Source organism: Carcharodon carcharias, chromosome 35 (genome assembly GCF_017639515.1).
Source record: "Carcharodon carcharias isolate sCarCar2 chromosome 35, sCarCar2.pri, whole genome shotgun sequence".
NCBI lineage: Eukaryota > Metazoa > Chordata > Chondrichthyes > Lamniformes > Lamnidae > Carcharodon > Carcharodon carcharias.
In genome coordinates, this window is record NC_054501.1 from 2,059,934 (window position 1) to 2,078,478 (window position 18,545).

The following is an 18,545-nucleotide window of genomic DNA, read 5'->3' on the forward strand; positions in this document are numbered from 1 at the left end:
CAGGGTGAGGTGGGGTTTAATGTATTCGGGGTGACGTTAAATGTATTCGGGGTGAGGTGGGGTTTAATGTATACGGGGTGAGGTGGGGTTTAATGTATTTGGGGTGAGGTGGGGTTTAATGTATTCAGGGTGAGGTGGGGTTTAATGTATTCGGGGTGAGGTGGGGTTTAATGTATTCGGGGTGAGGTGGGGTTTAATGTATTCGGGGTAGGGTTTAATGTATTCAGTGTGAGGTGGGGTTTAATGTATTCGGGGCGAGGTGCGGTTTAATGTATTCGGAGCGAGGTGGGGTTTAATGTATTCGGGGCGAGGTGGGGTTTAATGCATTCGGGCTGGGGTTTAATGTATTCGGGGTGAGGTGGGGTTTAATGTATTCGGGGTGAGGAGGGGTTTAATGTATTCGGGGTGAGGTGGGGTTTAATGTATTCGGGGTAGGTTTTAATGTATTCAGGGTGAGGTGGGGTTTAATGTATTCGGGGTGGGGTTTAATGTATTCGGTGCGAGGTGGGGTTTAATGTATTCGGTGTGAGGTGCGGTTTAATGTATTCGGGGCGAGGTGGGGTTTAATGTATTCGGGGTGAGGTGGGGTTTAATGTATTTGGGGTGGGGTTTAATGTATTCGGGGTGAGTTGGTGTTTAATGTATTCAGGGTGAGGTGGGGTTTAATGTATTCGGGGTCAGGAGGGTTTTAATGTATTCGGGGTGAGTTGGGGTTTAATGTATTCGGAGTGAGGTGAGGTTTAATGTATTCGGGGCGAGGTGGGGTTTAATGTATTCAGGGTGTGGTGGGGTTTAATGTATTTGGGGTGGGGCTTAATGTATTCGGGGCGAGGTGGGGTTTAATGTACTCGGGGCGACGTGGGGTTTAATGTATTAGGGGTGAGGTTTAATGTATTCGGGACGAGGTGGGGTTCAAGGTATTCGGGGTGAGGTTTAATGTATTCGGGGTGAGGTGGGGTTTAATTTATTAGGGATGAGGTGGGGTTTAATGTATTCGGGGTGAGGTGGGGTTTAATGTATTCGGGGCGAGGTGGGGTTTAATGTATTCGGGGCGAGGTGGGGTTTAATGTATTCGGGGCGAGGTGGGGTTTAATGTATTCGGGGCGAGGTGGGGTTTAATGTATTCGGGGTGAGGTGGGGTTTAATTTATTAGGGGTGAGGTGGGGTTTAATGTAGTCGGGGTGAGGTGGGGTTTAATGTATTCGGGGTGAGGTGAGGTTTAATGTATTCGGGGCGAGGAGGGGTTAAATGTATTCGGGGTGGGGATTAATGTATTCGGGGTGGGGATTAATGTATTCGGGGTGGGGGTTAATGTAGTCGGGGTGAGGTGGGGTTTTATGTATAAGGGGTGAGGTTAGGTTAATGAATTAGGGGTGAGGTGGGGTTAATGTATTCGGGGTGAGGTGGGGTTTAATGTATTCGGGGTGGGGGTTAATGTATTCGGGGTGAGGTGGGGTTTAATGTATTTGGGGTGAGGTGGGGTTTAATGTATTCAGGGTGAGGTGGGGTTTAATGTATTCGGGGTGACGTTAAATGTATTCGGGGTGAGGTGGGGTTTAATGTATACGGGGTGAGGTGGGGTTTAATGTATTTGGGGTGAGGTGGGGTTTAATGTACTCAGGGTGAGGTGGGGTTAAATGTATTCGGGGTGACGTTTAATGTATTCGGGGTGAGGTGGGGTTTAATGTATTCGGGGTGAGGTGGGGTTTAATGTATTCAGGGCGAGGTGGGGGTTAATGTATTCGGGGTAGGGTTTAATGTATTCGGGGTGAGGTGGGGTTTAATGTATTCGGGGTAGGGTTTAATGTATTCAGTGTGAGGTGGGGTTTAATGTATTCGGGGTGAGGTGGGGTTTAATGTATTCAGGGCGAGGTGGGGGTTAATGTATTCGGGGTAGGGTTTAATGTATTCGGGGCGAGGTGCGGTTTAATGTATTCGGGGCGAGGTGGGGTTTAATGCATTCGGGCTGGGGTTTAATGTATTGGGGGTGAGGTGGGGTTTAATGTATTCGGGGTGAGGAGGGGTTTAATGTATTCGGGGTGAGGTGGGGTTTAATGTATTCGGAGCGAGGTGGGGTTTAATGTATTCGGGGCGAGGTTTAATGTCTTCGGGGTGGGGTTTAATGTATTCGGGGAGGGGTTTAATGTATTCGGGGCGAGGTGGGGTAAAATGTATTCGGGGTGGGGTTCAATGTATTCGGGGTGGGGGTTTAATGTATTCGGGGTGAGGTGGGGTTTAATTTATTCGGGGTGAGGTGGGGTTTAATGTAGTCGGGGTGAGGTGGGGTTTAATGTATTCGGGGTGAGGTGAGGTTTAATGTATTCGGGGCGAGGTGGGGTTAAATGTATTCGGGGTGGGGATTAATGTATTCGGGGTGGGGATTAATGTATTCGGGGAGGGGTTTAATGTATTCGGGGTGAGGTGGGGTTTAATGTATTCGAGGTGGGGTTTAATGTATTCGGGGAGGGGTTTAATGTATAAGGGGTGAGGTGGGGTTTTATGTATAAGGGGTGAGGTGGGGTTAATGAATTAGGGGTGATGTGGGGTTAATGCATTCGGGGTGAGGTGGGGTTTAATGTATTCGGGGTGAGGTGGGGTTTAACGTATTCGGGGTGAGGTGGGGTTTAATGTATTCGGGGTGGGGTTTAATGTATTCGGGGTGGGGTTTAATGTATTCGCGGTGAGGTGGGGTTTAATGTATTCGGGGTGAGGTGAGGTTTAATGTATTCGGGGTGAGGTGGGGTTTAATGTATTCGGGGTGATGTTTAATGTATTCGGGGTGAGGTGGGGTTTAACGTATACATGGTGAGGTGGGGTTTAATGTATTCAGGGTGAGGTGGGGTTTAATGTATTCGGGGTGAGGTGGGGTTTAATGTATTCGGGGTGCGGCGGGGAAAATGTATTCGGGGTGAGGTGGGGTTTAATGTATTCGGGGCGAGGTGGGGTTTAAGGAATTCGGGGCGAGGTGGGGTTTAAGGAATTCGGGGTGAGGTGGGGTTTAATGTATTCGGGGTGAGGTGGGGTTTAATGTATTCGGGGTGGGGGTTAATGTATTCGGGGTGGGGGTTAATGTATTCGCAGTGAGGTGGGGTTTAATGTATTCGGGGTGAGGAGGGGTTTAATGTATTCGGGGTGAGGTGGGGTTTAATATATTCGGGGTGAGGTGGGGTTTAATGTATTCGGGGTGGGGTTTAATGTATTCGGGGTGGGGTTTATAGTATTCGGGGTGAGGTGGGGTTTAATGTATTCAGGGTGAGGTGGGGTTTGATGTATTCGGGGTGAGGTGGGGATTAATGTATTCGGGGTGAGGTGGGTTTTAATGTATTCGGGGTGAGGTGGGGTTTAATGTATTCGGGGTGAGGTGGGGTTTAATGTATTCGGGGTGAGGTGGGGTTTAATGTATTCGGGGTGAGGTGGGGTTTAATGTATTCGGGGCGAGGTGGGGTTTAATGTATTCGGGGTGAGGTGGGGTTTAACGTATTCGGGGTGGAGTTTAATGAATTCAGGGTGAGGTGGGGTTTAATGTATTCGGGGCGAGGTGGGGGTTAATGTATTCGGGGTGGGGTTTAATGTATTCGGGGTGAGGTGGAGTTTAATGTATTCGGGGTGAGGTGGGGTTTAATGTATTCAGGGTGAGGTGGGATTTAATGTATTCAGGGCGTGGTGGGGGTTAATGTATTCGGGGTAGGGTTTAATGTATTCAGAGTGAGGTGGGGTTTAATGTATTCGGGGTAGGGTTTAATGTATTCGGTGTGAGGTGGGGTTTAATGTATTCGGGGTGAGGTGGGGTTTAATGTATTCGGGGCGAGGTGAGGTTTAATGTATTCGGGACGAGGTGGGGTTTAATGTATTCGGGGTGAGGTGGGGTTTAATGTATTCGGGGTGGGGTTTAATGTATTCGGGGCGAGGTGGGGTTTAATGTATTCGGGGCGAGGTGGGGTCTAATGTATTAGGGGTGAGGTTTAATGTATTCGGGGCGAGATGGGGTTTAATGTATTCGGGGTGAGGTGGGGTTTAATGTATTCGGGGTGAGGTGGGGTTTAATGTATTCGGGGCGAGGTGGGGTTTAATGTATTCGGGGCGAGGTGGGGTTTAATGTCTTCGGGGCGAGGTGGGGTTTAATGTCTTCGGGGCGAGGTTTAATGTCTTCGGGGTGGGGTTTAATGTATTCGGGGAGGGGTTTAATGTATTCGGGGTGAGGTGGGGTTTAATGTATTCGAGGTTGGGTTTAATGTATTCGGGGAGGGGTTTAATGTATAAGGGGTGAGGTGGGGTTTTATGTATAAGGGGTGAGGTGGGGTTAATGTATTCGGGGTGAGGTGGGGTTTAATGTATTCGGGGTGAGGTGGGGTTTAACGTATTCGGGGTGAGGTGGGGTTTAATGTATTCGGGGTGGGGTTTAATGTATTCGGGGTGGGGTTTAATGTATTCGCGGTGAGGTGGGGTTTAATGTATTCGGGGTGAGGTGAGGTTTAATGTATTCGGGGTGAGGTGGGGTTTAATGTATTCGGGGTGATGTTTAATGTATTCGGGGTGAGGTGGGGTTTAACGTATACATGGTGAGGTGGGGTTTAATGTATTCAGGGTGAGGTGGGGTTTAATGTATTCGGGGTGAGGTGGGGTTTAATGTATTCGGGGTGCGGTGGGGAAAATGTATTCGGGGTGAGGTGGGGTTTAATGTATTCGGGGCGAGGTGGGGTTTAAGGAATTCGGGGCGAGGTGGGGTTTAAGGAATTCGGGGTGAGGTGGGGTTTAATGTATTCGGGGTGAGGTGGGGTTTAATGTATTCGGGGTGAGGTGGGGTTTAATGTATTCGGGGTGAGGTGGGGTTTAATGTATTCGGGGTGAGGTGCGGTTTAATGTATTCGGGGTGAGGTGGGGTTTAATGTATTCGGGGTGGAGTTTAATGAATTCAGGGTGAGGTGGGGTTTAATGTATTCGGGGCGAGGTGGGGTTTAATGTATTCGGGGCGAGGTGGGGTTTAATGTATTCGGGGCGAGGTGGGGTTTAATGTATTCGGGGCGAGGTGGGGTTTAATGTATTCGGGGTCAGGTGGGGGTTAATGTATTCGGGGTGAGGAGGGGGTTAATGTATTCGGGGTGAGGTGGGGGTTAATGTATTCGGGGTGAGGCGGGGGTTAATGTATTCGGGGTGAGGTGGGATTTAATGTATTCAGGGCGAGGTGGGGGTTAATGTATTCGGGGTGGGGTTTAATGTATTCGGGGTCAGGTGGAGTTTAATGTATTCGGGGTGAGGTGGAGTTTAATGTATTCGGGGTGAGGTGGAGTTTAATGTATTCGGGGTGAGGTGGGATTTAATGTATTCAGGGCGAGGTGGGGGTTAATGTATTCGGGGTAGGTTTTAATGTATTCAGGGTGAGGTGGGGTTTAATGCATTCGGGGTGGGGTTTAATGTATTCGGTGCGAGGTGGGGTTTAATGTATTCGGTGTGAGGTGCGGTTTAATGTATTCGGGGCGAGGTGGGGTTTAATGTATTCGGGGTGAGGTGGGGTTTAATGTATTTGGGGTGGGGTTTAATGTATTCGGGGTGAGTTGGTGTTTAATGTATTCAGGGTGAGGTGGGGTTTAATGTATTCGGGGTCAGGAGGGGTTTAATGTATTCGGGGTGAGTTGGGGTTTAATGTATTCGGAGTGAGGTGAGGTTTAATGTATTCGGGGCGAGGTGGGGTTTAATGTATTCAGGGTGAGGTGGGGTTTAATGTATTTGGGGTGGGGCTTAATGTATTCGGGGCGAGGTGGGGTTTAATGTATTCGGGGCGACGTGGGGTTTAATGTATTAGGGGTGAGGTTTAATGTATTCGGGACGAGGTGGGGTTTAAGGTATTCGGGGTGAGGTTTAATGTATTCGGGGTGAGGTGGGGTTTAATTTATTAGGGATGAGGTGGGGTTTAATGTATTCGGGGTGAGGTGGGGTTTAATGTATTCGGGGCGAGGTGGGGTTTAATGTATTCGGGGCGAGGTGGGGTTTAATGTATTCGGGGCGAGGTGGGGTTTAATGTATTCGGGGCGAGGTGGGGTTTAATGTATTCGGGGTGAGGTGGGGTTTAATTTATTAGGGGTGAGGTGGGGTTTAATGTAGTCGGGGTGAGGTGGGGTTTAATGTATTCGGGGTGAGGTGAGGTTTAATGTATTCGGGGCGAGGAGGGGTTAAATGTATTCGGGGTGGGGATTAATGTATTCGGGGTGGGGGTTAATGTAGTCGGGGTGGGGGTTAATGTAGTCGGGGTGAGGTGGGGTTTTATGTATAAGGGGTGAGGTTAGGTTAATGAATTAGGGGTGAGGTGGGGTTAATGTATTCGGGGTGAGGTGGGGTTTAATGTATTCGGGGTGGGGGTTAATGTATTGGGGGTGAGGTGGGGTTTAATGTATTTGGGGTGAGGTGGGGTTTAATGTATTCAGGGTGAGGTGGGGTTTAATGTATTCGGGGTGACGTTAAATGTATTCGGGGTGAGGTGGGGTTTAATGTATACGGGGTGAGGTGGGGTTTAATGTATTTGGGGTGAGGTGGGGTTTAATGTACTCAGGGTGAGGTGGGGTTAAATGTATTCGGGGTGACGTTTAATGTATTCGGGGTGAGGTGGGGTTTAATGTATTCGGGGTGAGGTGGGGTTTAATGTATTCAGGGCGAGGTGGGGGTTAATGTATTCGGGGTAGGGTTTAATGTATTCGGGGTGAGGTGGGGTTTAATGTATTCGGGGTAGGGTTTAATGTATTCAGTGTGAGGTGGGGTTTAATGTATTCGGAGCGAGGTGGGGTTTAATGTATTCGGGGCGAGGTGGGGTTTAATGCATTCGGGCTGGGGTTTAATGTATTCGGGGTGAGGTGGGGTTTAATGTATTCGGGGTGAGGAGGGGTTTAATGTATTCGGGGTGAGGTGGGGTTTAATGTATTCGGAGCGAGGTGGGGTTTAATGTATTCGGGGCGAGGTTTAATGTCTTCGGGGTGGGGTTTAATGTATTCGGGGAGGGGTTTAATGTATTCGGGGCGAGGTGGGGTAAAATGTATTCGGGGTGGGGTTCAATGTATTCGGGGTGGGGTTTAATGTATTCGGGGTGATGTGGGGTTTAATTTATTAGGGGTGAGGTGGGGTTTAATGTAGTCGGGGTGAGGTGGGGTTTAATGTATTCGGGGTGAGGTGAGGTTTAATGTATTCGGGGCGAGGTGGGGTTAAATGTATTCGGGGTGGGGATTAATGTATTCGGGGTGGGGATTAATGTATTCGGGGTGGGGGTTAATGTAGTCGGGGTGAGGTGGGGTTTTATGTATAAGGGGTGAGGTTAGGTTAATGAATTAGGGGTGAGGTGGGGTTAATGTATTCGGGGTGAGGTGGGGTTTAATGTATTCGGGGTGGGGGTTAATGTATTCGGGGTGAGGTGGGGTTTAATGTATTTGGGGTGAGGTGGGGTTTAATGTATTCAGGGTGAGGTGGGGTTTAATGTATTCGGGGTGACGTTAAATGTATTCGGGGTGAGGTGGGGTTTAATGTATACGGGGTGAGGTGGGGTTTAATGTATTTGGGGTGAGGTGGGGTTTAATGTATTCAGGGTGAGGTGGGGTTAAATGTATTCGGGGTGACGTTTAATGTATTCGGGGTGAGGTGGGGTTTAATGTATTCGGGGTGAGGTGGGGTTTAATGTATTCAGGGTGAGGTGGGGTTTAATGTATTCGGGGTAGGGTTTAATGTATTCAGTGTGAGGTGGGGTTTAATGTATTCGGGGCGAGGTGCGGTTTAATGTATTCGGAGCGAGGTGGGGTTTAATGTATTCGGGGCGAGGTGGGGTTTAATGCATTCGGGCTGGGGTTTAATGTATTCGGGGTGAGGTGGGGTTTAATGTATTCGGGGTGAGGAGGGGTTTAATGTATTCGGGGTGAGGTGGGGTTTAATGTATTCGGGGTAGGTTTTAATGTATTCAGGGTGAGGTGGGGTTTAATGTATTCGGGGTGGGGTTTAATGTATTCGGTGCGAGGTGGGGTTTAATGTATTCGGTGTGAGGTGCGGTTTAATGTATTCGGGGCGAGGTGGGGTTTAATGTATTCGGGGTGAGGTGGGGTTTAATGTATTCGGGGTGAGGTGGTGTTTAATGTATTCAGGGTGAGGTGGGGTTTAATGTATTCGGGGTCAGGAGGGGTTTAATGTATTCGGGGTGAGTTGGGGTTTAATGTATTCGGAGTGAGGTGAGGTTTAATGTATTCGGGGCGAGGTGGGGTTTAATGTATTCAGGGTGAGGTGGGGTTTAATGTATTTGGGGTGGGGCTTAATGTATTCAGGGCGAGGTGGGGTTTAATGTACTCGGGGCGACGTGGGGTTTAATGTATTAGGGGTGAGGTTTAATGTATTCGGGACGAGGTGGGGTTCAAGGTATTCGGGGTGAGGTTTAATGTATTCGGGGTGAGGTGGGGTTTAATTTATTAGGGATGAGGTGGGGTTTAATGTATTCGGGGTGAGGTGGGGTTTAATGTATTCGGGGTGAGGTGCGGTTTAATGTATTCGGGGCGAGGTGGGGTTTAATGTATTCGGGGCGAGGTGGGGTTTAATGTATTCGGGGCGAGGTGGGGTTTAATGTATTCGGGGTGAGGTGGGGTTTAATTTATTAGGGGTGAGGTGGGGTTTAATGTAGTCGGGGTGAGGTGGGGTTTAATGTATTCGGGGTGAGGTGAGGTTTAATGTATTCGGGGCGAGGAGGGGTTAAATGTATTCGGGGTGGGGATTAATGTATTCGGGGTGGGGATTAATGTATTCGGGGTGGGGGTTAATGTAGTCGGGGTGAGGTGGGGTTTTATGTATAAGGGGTGAGGTTAGGTTAATGAATTAGGGGTGAGGTGGGGTTAATGTATTCGGGGTGAGGTGGGGTTTAATGTATTCGGGGTGGGGGTTAATGTATTCGGGGTGAGGTGGGGTTTAATGTATTTGGGGTGAGGTGGGGTTTAATGTATTCAGGGTGAGGTGGGGTTTAATGTATTCGGGGTGACGTTAAATGTATTCGGGGTGAGGTGGGGTTTAATGTATACGGGGTGAGGTGGGGTTTAATGTATTTGGGGTGAGGTGGGGTTTAATGTACTCAGGGTGAGGTGGGGTTAAATGTATTCGGGGTGACGTTTAATGTATTCGGGGTGAGGTGGGGTTTAATGTATTCGGGGTGAGGTGGGGTTTAATGTATTCAGGGCGAGGTGGGGGTTAATGTATTCAGGGTAGGGTTTAATGTATTCGGGGTGAGGTGGGGTTTAATGTATTCGGGGTAGGGTTTAATGTATTCAGTGTGAGGTGGGGTTTAATGTATTCGGGGCGAGGTGCGGTTTAATGTATTCGGGGCGAGGTGGGGTTTAATGCATTCGGGCTGGGGTTTAATGTATTCGGGGTGAGGTGGGGTTTAATGTATTCGGGGTGAGGAGGGGTTTAATGTATTCGGGGTGAGGTGGGGTTTAATGTATTCGGAGCGAGGTGGGGTTTAATGTATTCGGGGTGGGGTTTAATGTATTCGGGGAGGGGTTTAATGTATTCGGGGCGAGGTGGGGTAAAATGTATTCGGGGTGGGGTTCAATGTATTCGGGGTGGGGTTTAATGTATTCGGGGTGATGTGGGGTTTAATTTATTAGGGGTGAGGTGGGGTTTAATGTAGTCGGGGTGAGGTGGGGTTTAATGTATTCGGGGTGAGGTGAGGTTTAATGTATTCGGGGCGAGGTGGGGTTAAATGTATTCGGGGTGGGGATTAATGTATTCGGGGTGGGGATTAATGTATTCGGGGTGGGGGTTAATGTAGTCGGGGTGAGGTGGGGTTTTATGTATAAGGGGTGAGGTTAGGTTAATGAATTAGGGGTGAGGTGGGGTTAATGTATTCGGGGTGAGGTGGGGTTTAATGTATTCGGGGTGAGGTGGGGTTTAATGTATTCGGGGTGAGGTGGGGTTTAATGTATTTGGGGTGAGGTGGGGTTTAATGTATTCAGGGTGAGGTGGGGTTTAATGTATTCGGGGTGACGTTAAATGTATTCGGGGTGAGGTGGGGTTTAATGTATACGGGGTGAGGTGGGGTTTAATGTATTTGGGGTGAGGTGGGGTTTAATGTATTCAGGGTGAGGTGGGGTTAAATGTATTCGGGGTGACGTTTAATGTATTCGGGGTGAGGTGGGGTTTAATGTATTCGGGGTGAGGTGGGGTTTAATGTATTCAGGGCGAGGTGGGGGTTAATGTATTCGGGGTAGGGTTTAATGTATTCGGGGTGAGGTGGGGTTTAATGTATTCGGGGTAGGGTTTAATGTATTCAGTGTGAGGTGGGGTTTAATGTATTCGGGGCGAGGTGCGGTTTAATGTATTCGGAGCGAGGTGGGGTTTAATGTATTCGGGGCGAGGTGGGGTTTAATGCATTCGGGCTGGGGTTTAATGTATTCGGGGTGAGGTGGGGTTTAATGTATTCGGGGTGAGGAGGGGTTTAATGTATTCGGGGTGAGGTGGGGTTTAATGTATTCGGAGCGAGGTGAGGTTTAATGTATTTGGGGCGAGGTGGGGTTTAATGTATTCAGGATGAGGTGGGGTTTAATGTATTCGGGGTGGGGTTTAATGTATTCGGGGCGAGGTGGGGTTCAACGTATTCAGGGCGAGGTGGGGTTTAATGTATTAGGGGTGAGGTTTAATGTAATCGGGGCGAGGTGGGGTTTAATGTATTCGGGGTGAGGTGGAGTTTAATGTATTCGGGGTGAGGTGGGGTTTAATGTATTAGGTGCGAGTTGGGGTTTAATGTATTCGGGGCGAGGTGAGGTTTAATGTATTCGGGGTGAGGTGAGGTTTAATGTATTCCGGGTGAGGTGAGGTTTAATGTATTCCGGGTGAGGTGGGGTTTAATGTATTAGGGGTGAGGTGGGGTTTAATGTATTAGGGGTGAGGTGGGATTTAATGTATTCGGGGTAGGGATGAATGTATTCGGGGTGGGGGTTAATGTATTCGGGGTAAGGTGGGGTTTTATGTATAATGGTTGAGGTGCGGTTAATGAATTAGGGGAGGGGGGGTTAATGTTTTCGGGGTGAGGTGGGGTTTAATGTATTCGGGGTAGGGTTTAATGTATTCGGTGTGAGGTGGGGTTTAATGTATTCGGGGCGAGGTGGGGTTTAATGTTTTCGGGGCGAGGTGGGGTTTAATGTATTCGTGGTGAGGTGGGGTTTAATGTATTCGGGGTGAGGTGGGGTTTAATGTATTCGGGGCGAGGTGAGGTTTAATGTATTCGGGGCGAGGTGGGGTTTAATGTATTCAGGGTGAGGTGGGGTTTAATGTATTCGGGGTGGGGTTTAATTTATTCGGGCCGAGGTGGGGTTTAATGTATTCGGGGCGAGGTGGGGTTTAATGTATTAGGGGTGAGGTTTAATGTATTCGGGGCGAGATGGGGTTTAATGTATTCGGGGTGAGGTGGGGTTTAATGTATTCGGGGTGAGGTGGGGTTTAATGTATTCGGGGTGAGGTGGGGTTTAATGTATTAGGTGCGAGGTGCGGTTTAATGTATTCGGGGCGAGGTGGGGTTTAATGTATTCGGGGCGAGGTGGGGTTTAATGTATTCGGGGCGAGGTGGGGTTAAATGTATTCGGGGCGAGGTTTAATGTCTTCGGGGTGGGGTTTAATGTATACGGGGAGGGGTTTAATGTATTCGGGGCGAGGTGTGGTTTAATGTATTAGGGGTGGGGTTCAATGTATTCGGGGTGGGGTTCAGTGTATTCGCGGTGTGGTGGGGTTTAATTTATTAGGGGTGAGGTGGAGTTTAATGTATTCGGGGTGAGGTGGGGTTTAATGTATTTGGGGTGAGGTGGGGTTTTATGTATAACGGGTGAGGTGCGGTTAATGAATTAGGGGAGGGGGGGTTAATGTATTCGGGGTGAGGTGGGGTTTAATGTATTCGGGGTGGGGTTTAATGTATTCGGGGAGGGGTTTAATGTATTCGGGGTGGGGGTTAATGTATTCGGGGTGGGGGTTAATGTATTCGCAGTGAGGTGGGGTTTAATGTATTCGGGGTGAGGAGGGGTTTAATGTATTCGGGGTGAGGTGGGGTTTAATATATTCGGGGTGAGGTGGGGTTTAATGTATTCGGGGTGGGGTTTAATGTATTCGGGGTGAGGTGGGGTTTAATGTATACGGGGTGAGGTGGGGTTTAATGTATTCAGGGTGAGGTGGGGTTTGATGTATTCGGGGTGAGGTGGGGATTAATGTATTCGGGGTGAGGTGGGTTTTAATGTATTCGGGGTGAGGTGGGGTTTAATGTATTCGGGGTGAGGTGGGGTTTAATGTATTCGGGGTGAGGTGGGGCTTAATGTATTCGGGGCGAGGTGGGGTTTAATGTATTCGGGGTGAGGTGGGGTTTAATGTATTCGGGGTGAGGTGGGGGTTAATGTATTCGGGGTGGGGTTTAATGTATTCGGGGTGAGGTGGAGTTTAATGTATTCGGGGTGAGGTGGGGTTTAATGTATTCAGGGTGAGGTGGGATTTAATGTATTCAGGGCGAGGTGGGGGTTAATGTATTCGGGGTAGGGTTTAACGTATTCGGGGTGGAGTTTAATGAATTCAGGGTGAGGTGGGGTTTAATGTATTCGGGGCGAGGTGGGGGTTAATGTATTCGGGGTGGGGTTTAACGTATTCGGGGTGGAGTTTAATGAATTCAGGGTGAGGTGGGGTTTAATGTATTCGGGGCGAGGTGGGGGTTAATGTATTCGGGGTGGGGTTTAATGTATTCGGGGTGAGGTGGAGTTTAATGTATTCGGGGTGAGGTGGGGTTTAATGTATTCAGGGTGAGGTGGGATTTAATGTATTCAGGGCGAGGTGGGGGTTAATGTATTCGGGGTAGGGTTTAATGTATTCAGAGTGAGGTGGGGTTTAATGCATTCGGGGTAGGGTTTAATGTATTCGGTGTGAGGTGGGGTTTAATGTATTCGGGGCGAGGTGGGGTTTAATGTATTCGGGGCGAGGTGGGGTTTAATGTATTCGGGGTGAGGTGGGGTTTAATGTATTCGGGGTGAGGTGGGGTTTAATGTATTCGGGGTGGGGTTTAATGTATTCGGGGTGAGTTGGGGTTTAATGTATTCGGGGTGAGGTGGGGTAAAATGTATTTGGGGTGAGGTGGGGTTTAATGTATTTGGGGTGAGGTGGGGTTTAATGTATTCGGGGTGAGGTGGGGTTTAATGTATTCGGGGTGAGGTGGGATTTAATGTATTCGGGGCGAGGTGAGGTTTAATGTATTCGGGGCGAGGTGGGGTTTAATGTATTCGGGGTGAGGTGGGGTTTAATGTATTCGGGGTGGGGTTTAATGTATTCGGGGCGAGGTGGGGTTTAATGTATTCGGGGCGAGGTGGGGTCTAATGTATTAAGGGTGAGGTTTAATGGATTCGGGGCGAGATGGGGTTTAATGTATTCGGGGTGAGGTGGGGTTTAATGTATTCGGGGTGAGGTGGGGTTTAATGTATTCGGGGCGAGGTGGGGTTTAATGGATTCGGGGCGAGGTGGGGTTTAATGTATTCGGGGCGAGGTGGGGTTTAATGTATTCGGGGCGAGGTTTAATGTCTTCGGGGTGGGGTTTAATGTATTCGGGGAGGGGTTTAATGTATTCGGGGTGAGGTGGGGTTTAATGTATTCGAGGTGGGGATTAATGAATTCGGGGTGGGGGTTAATGTATTCGGGGTGAGGTGGGGTTTTATGTTTAAGGGGTGAGGTGGGGTTTTATGTATAAGGGGTGAGTTGGGGTTAATGAATTAGGGGTGATGTGGGGTTAATGTATTCGGGGTGAGGTGGGGTTTAATGTATTCGGGGTGAGGTGGGATTTAACGTATTCGGGGTGAGGTGGGGTTTAATGTATTCGGGGTGGGGTTTAATGTATTCGGGGTGGGGTTTAATGTATTCGCGGTGAGGTGGGGTTTAATGTATTCGGGGTGAGGTGGGGTTTAACGTATACATGGTGAGGTGGGGTTTAATGTATTCAGGGTGAGGTGGGGTTTAATGTATTCGGGGTGAGGTGGGGTTTAATGTATTCAGGGTGCGGTGGGGTTTAATGTATTCGGGGTGAGGTGGGGTTTAATGTATTCGGGGCGAGGTGGGGTTTAAGGAATTCGGGGTGAGGTGGGGTTTAAGGAATTCGGGGTGAGGTGGGGTTTAATGTATGCGGGGTGAGGTGGGGTTTAATGTATTCGGGGTGAGGTGGGGTTTAATGTATTCGGGGTGAGGTGGGGTTTAATGTATTCGGGGTGAGGTGGGGTTTAATGTATTCGGGGTGAGGTGGGGTTTAATGTATTCGGGGTGGAGTTTAATGAATTCAGGGTGAGGTGGGGTTTAATGTATTCGGGGCGAGGTGGGGTTTAATGTATTCGGGGCGAGGTGGGGTTTAATGTATTCGGGGCGAGGTGGGGTTTAATGTATTCGGGGCGAGGTGGGGTTTAATGTATTCGGGGCGAGGTGGGGTTTAATATATTCGGGGTCAGGTGGGGGTTAATGTATTCGGGGTGAGGAGGGGGTTAATGTATTCGGGGTGAGGTGGGGGTCAATGTATTCGGGGTGAGGCGGGGGTTAATGTATTCGGGGTGAGGTGGGATTTAATGTATACAGGGCGAGGTGGGGGTTAATGTATTCGGGGTGGGGTTTAATGTATTCGGGGTCAGGTGGAGTTTAATGTATTCGGGGTGAGGTGGAGTTTAATGTATTTGGGGTGAGGTGGGATTTAATGTATTCAGGGCGAGGTGGGGGTTAATGTATTCGGGGTAGGGTTTAATGTATTCAGGGTGAGGTGGGGTTTAATGTATTCAGGGTGAGGTGGGGTTTAATGTATTTGGGGTGGGGCTTAATGTATTCGGGGCGAGGTGGGGTTTAATGTATTCGGGGCGACGTGGGGTTTAATGTATTAGGGGTGAGGTTTAATGTATTCGGGACGAGGTGGGGTTTAAGGTATTCGGGGTGAGGTTTAATGTATTCGGGGTGAGGTGGGGTTTAATGTATTCGGGGCGAGGTGGGGTTTAATGTATTCGGGGCGAGGTGGGGTTTAATGTATTCGGGGCGAGGTGGGGTTTAATGTATTCGGGGCGAGGTGGGGTTTAATGTATTCGGGGCGAGGTTTAATGTCTTCGGGGTGGGGTTTAATGTATTCGGGGAGGGGTTTAATGTATTCGGGGCGAGGTGGGGTAAAATGTATTCGGGGTGGGGTTCAATGTATTCGGGGTGGGGTTTAATGTATTCGGGGTGAGGTGGGGTTTAATTTATTAGGGGAGAGGTGGGGTTTAATGTAGTCGGGGTGAGGTGGGGTTTAATGTATTCGGGGTGAGGTGAGGTTTAATGTATTCGGGGCGAGGTGGGGTTAAATGTATTCGGGGTGGGGATTAATGTATTCGGGGTGGGGATTAATGTATTCGGGGTGGGGGTTAATGTATTCGGGGTGGGGGTTAATGTATTCGGGGTGAGGTGGGGTTATATGTATAAGGGGTGAGGTTAGGTTAATGAATTAGGGGTGAGGTGGGGTTAATGTATTCGGGGTGAGGTGGGGTTTAATGTATTTGGGGTGAGGTGGGGTTTAATGTATTCAGGGTGAGGTGGGGTTTAATGTATTCGGGGTGACGTTAAATGTATTCGGGGTGAGGTGGGGTTTAATGTATACGGGGTGAGGTGGGGTTTAATGTATTTGGGGTGAGGTGGGGTTTAATGTATTCAGGGTGAGGTGGGGTTAAATGTATTCGGGGTGACGTTTAATGTATTCGGGGTGAGGTGGGGAATAATGTATTCGGGGTGAGGTGGGGTTTAATGTATTCAGGGCGAGGTGGGGGTTAATGTATTCGGGGTAGGGTTTAATGTATTCGGGGTGAGGTGGGGTTTAATGTATTCGGGGTAGGGTTTAATGTATTCGGTGTGAGGTGGGGTTTAATGTATTCGGGGCGAGGTGGGGTTTAATGTATTCGGGGCGAGGTGGGGTTTAATGCATTCGGGCTGGGGTTTAATGTATTCGGGGTGAGGTGGGGTTTAATGTATTCGGGGTGAGGTGAGGTTTAATGTATTTGGGGCGAGGTGGGGTTTAATGTATTCGGGGCGAGGTGGGGTTTAACGTATTCGGGGCGAGGTGGGGTTTAATGTATTAGGGGTGAGGTTTAATGTATTCGGGGCGAGGTGGGGTTTAATGTATTCGGGGTGAGGTGGAGTTTAATGTATTCGGGGTGAGGTGGGGTTTAATGTATTAGGTGCGAGGTGGGGTTTAATGTATTCGGGGCGAGGTGAGGTTTAATGTATTCGGGGTGAGGTGAGGTTTAATGTATTCCGGGTGAGGTGAGGTTTAATGTATTCCGGGTGAGGTGAGGTTTAATGTATTAGGGGTGAGGTGGGGTTTAATGTATTAGGGGTGAGGTGGGATTTAATGTATTCGGGGTGGGGATGAATGTATTCGGGGTGGGGGTTAATGTATTCGGGGTAAGGTGGGGTTTTATGTATAACGGTTGAGGTGCGGTTAATGAATTAGGGGAAGGGGGGTTAATGTATTCGGGGTGAGGAGGGGTTTAATGTATTCGGGGTAGGGTTTAATGTATTCGGTGTGAGGTGGGGTTTAATGTATTCGGGGCGAGGTGGGGTTTAATGTTTTCGGGGCGAGGTGGGGTTTAATGTATTCGGGGCGAGGTGGGGTTTAATGTATTCGGGGCGAGGTGGGGTTTAATGTATTCGGGGTGAGGTGGGGTTTAATGTATTCGGGGTGAGGTGGGGTTTAATGTATTCGGGGTGAGTTGGGGTTTAATGTATTCGGGGTGAGGTGGGGTTTAATGTATTCGGGGTGAGGTGGGGTTTAATGTATTCGGGGCGAGGTGAGGTTTAATGTATTCGGGGCGAGGTGGGGTTTAATGTATTCAGGGTGAGGTGGGGTTTAATGTATTCGGGGTGGGGTTTAATGTATTCGGGGCGAGGTGGGGTTTAATGTATTCGGGGCGAGGTGGGGTTTAATGTATTAGGGGTGAGGTTTAATGTATTCGGGGCGAGATGGGGTTTAATGTATTCGGGGTGAGGTGGGGTTTAATGTATTCGGGGCGAGGTGGGGTTTAATGTATTCGGGGTGAGGTGGGGTTTAATGTATTAGGTGCGAGGTGCGGTTTAATGTATTCGGGGCGAGGTGGGGTTTAATGTATTCGGGGCGAGGTGGGGTTTAATGTATTCGGGGCGAGGTGGGCTTAAATGTATTCGGGGCGAGGTTTAATGTCTTCGGGGTGGGGTTTAATGTATTCGGGGAGGGGTTTAATGTATTCGGGGCGAGGTGTGGTTTAATGTATTAGGGGTGGGGTTCAATGTATTCGGGGTGGGGTTCAATGTATTCGCGGTGTGGTGGGGTTTAATTTATTAGGGGTGAGGTGGAGTTTAATGTATTCGGGGTGAGGTGGGGTTTAATGTATTCGGGGTGAGGTGGGGTTTAATGTATTCGGGGTGAGGTGAGGTTTAATGTATTAGGGGTGAGGTGGGGTTTAATGTATTCGGGGTGGGGATTAATGAATTCGGGGTGGGGATTAATGTATTCGGGGTGAGGTGGGGTTTAATGTATTCGGGGTGATGTTTAATGTATTCGGGGAGAGGTGGGGTTTAACGTATACGTGGTGAGGTGGGGTTTAATGTATTCAGGGTGAGGTGGGTTTTAATGTATTCGGGGTGGGGTTTAATGTATTCGGGGTGGGGGTTAATGTATTCGCGGAGAGGTGGGGTTTAAGGAATTCGGGGTGAGGTGGGGTTTAATGTATTCGGGGCGGGGTTTAATGTATTCGGGGTGAGGTGGGGTTTAATGTATTCGGGGTGAGGTGGGGTTTAATGTATTCGGGGTGAGGTGGGGTTTAATGTATTCGGGGTGGAGTTTAATGAATTCAGGGTGAGGTGGGGTATAATGTATTCGGGGCGATGTGGGGTTTAATGTATTCGGGGAGAGGTGGGGTTTAATGTATTCGGGGCGAGGTGGGGGTTAATGTATTCGGGGTGAGGCGGGGTTTAATGTATTCGGGGTGACGTGGGATTTAATGTATTCAGGGCGAGGTGGGGGTTAATGTATTCGGGGTGGGGTTTAATGTATTCGGGGTGAGGTGGAGTTTAATGTATTCGGGGTGAGGTGGAGTTTAATGTATTCGGGGTGAGGTGGGATTTAATGTATTCAGGGCGAGGTGGGGTTTAATGTATTCGGGGTAGGGTTTAATGTATTCGGGGTGAGTTGGGGTTTAATGTATTCGGGGTAGGGTTTAATGCATTCGGTGTGAGGTGGGGTTTAATGTATTCGGGGCGAGGTGGAGTTTAATGTATTCGGGGCAAGGTGGGGTTTAATGTATTCGGGGCGGGGTGGGGTTTAATGTATTCGGGGTGGGGTTTAATGTATTCGGGGTGGGGTTTAATGTATTCGGGGTGAGTTGGGGTTTAATGTATTTGGGGTGAGGTGGGGTTTAATGTATTCGGGGTGAGGAGGGGTTTAATGTATTCGGGGTGCGGTGGGGTTTAATGTATTTGGGGCGAGGTCAGGTTTAATGTATTCGGAGCGAGGTGGGGTTTAATGTATTCAGGGTGAGGTGGGGTTTAAT

General features: G+C 49.1%; 1 protein-coding gene across 2 annotated transcripts in view; it reads right to left on the reverse strand.

Moving 5' to 3' along the window:
- LOC121272828 (prickle planar cell polarity protein 3-like) overlaps nucleotides 1–18,545 on the reverse strand; it is a 393,901-nt gene that overhangs the window by 298,752 nt on the left and 76,604 nt on the right. The window lies entirely within an intron of this gene.